Below are 2,044 nucleotides of genomic sequence, written 5' to 3' on the forward strand. Positions count from 1 at the left end.
GCTGTCCGCAACCGGCAATCTCGGTGTGGTAGCGCCTTCTGGCTGTTGCCCAAGACGGCAGTACTCGACGCGTGGCGCCCTCTGCTGTCACAACTTGCAATCTCGGCACGTGGCGCCTCTGCTTGTTGCAACGGCAAACTTCGGTGGCGTGGCCGCCCTCGCTGTTGTGCAGATGGCAATTCTCCGGTGGCGTATGTGCCCTCTGCCTCCAGTAATCTCCCACTGTGCTCGACTGAGAGCAAATCGAAAGCGTTTGTGACGATGATGATGATGTATGATGATGAATGATGATATGATGATGATATGATCGAAGTTTTTGAGTGTAATGCTCGTGCTTTTGTTGTGCAATTGTGCTGAAAAATTATATATCTTCTGTTGTCCAATGGTTCCCTCCTAACTGGGTAAGAGTAGAAAATCTTACTCGGCGCAGTGGTTACAGTTTGGTTAGTGTAGTCATGAAAACTTTCCCTGTGGCACTGCTGGGTAATCAGAGTCGACACGGTATCTAATAATATACATGTGTGTGTGTGTGACATATAAAATATTCTGTCAATTGTAAATAGAACACAGAAAATGGTGAAACAATGGCAAAAAAATGCCATGGGAAGTGCGATAACAATAACTTTAATATGTAACACCGAAATTATGGCAACATGTGTACTACAAGTACAACTTTGCAATTTGTCGGCAAAATGTCAAAATTTGGAGTATTTTGCATAAAAAAATCGTTTTATTTCAATGAAAATATGTTTATGAATCCGTGTGCGGTTCATATCAGTTGTGTTGCGCTATGCTCTTTCAACTGCGTTTAAGAATCATGTTAACTTAAAACACGTAATAGGTGATCTCCTCGCTGATATGCGTGCGTGCGTGCGTGTGTGTGTAGTGTGCGTGCGTGCGTGCGTGCGTGCGTGCGTGCGTGTGGCGTCAATGTATGTTTGTGTATGCACACGTGTGTGTGTGTGTGTGAGCGCACGTGTCCGCATTAATGTGTTAGTAGAGTCGCATTGAAATTCTGTTAACAGAACGGCTGTGTGTCGTGTTGTGGTGCGTGCGTGTGTGCGTGCCGTGCTGCGTGGCGTGTGTTTTTCGTGAAACAATATTATGTTGAATTCTTACGTATGATAAATGCTCGATTTAATCGATGTAAATAATGTGACACCGTGTTGATGACACCAGAAGCCTTGAATAATAGCAAAAATAAATATAAATACTACCTTTTACAGAACTTTCTTCTATTGCACCGTCTCTCTCGTCTCAGTGTGTTACTTCCTGCATTTTATTATTGTGAAAAGTTTTTATACCGTTGTAATTTGGATAAGCTTGGTAAAATGTAGACTTTACGATAGTATGGAATGATTTACACTATTCTTTTATTGAGCTGTATTTAGCCCGAGCCAACTCTAATAAGCACTAAACTGAGAACCAGATTATGTATACCGAGTGACTGAACACTACCGCTCCGTGACATCTTACTGTCTTAATCCTAGGGCTGCGCTAAGAGGTTTTTCGTGGTACCCGCTTTTTCTACAAATAACATCGTGATCAGTTGCTTAATACGTATCATCAACGGACTTGTCACGACTACATATAATGAACGGGCATCTAAATAATATACCCTCTAATTAGTGATGTCACGATCATGGCGAATATACTCGATCAATCGTTGACAGTGGCTCGAAACCAACCACGCTATCATCGCTAACTAATACATAGTTAATGCCCTTTATTAAACAATAACAATGTATATACACCAGTAGTAAACATGCTAAAACAAACAGTAAACAGGGCTAAACAAGCGGCATACAGCACACCGCGTCTGCCCGCTTACCCACCACGCAGCATTCAACACGCCGAGTACCGATTGTAAAACCGATACAAATCGTTACTTGGATCCAACATGATGACGATACGAAACTAACAACCGATTGACAACACAACCTTAAATTATATTTTGTACAATAATTTAAAAGGCCACGCCGAGAATGACTGATGCGCTACTGCACAATGCGAATCTGGGATGAGATGCTAGTGTTTGTGCAAT

The sequence above is a fragment of the Priapulus caudatus genome, unplaced genomic scaffold, assembly GCF_000485595.1.
Source record: "Priapulus caudatus unplaced genomic scaffold, Priapulus_caudatus-5.0.1 Scaffold436, whole genome shotgun sequence".
Classification (NCBI taxonomy): Eukaryota; Metazoa; Priapulida; class Priapulimorpha; order Priapulimorphida; family Priapulidae; genus Priapulus; species Priapulus caudatus.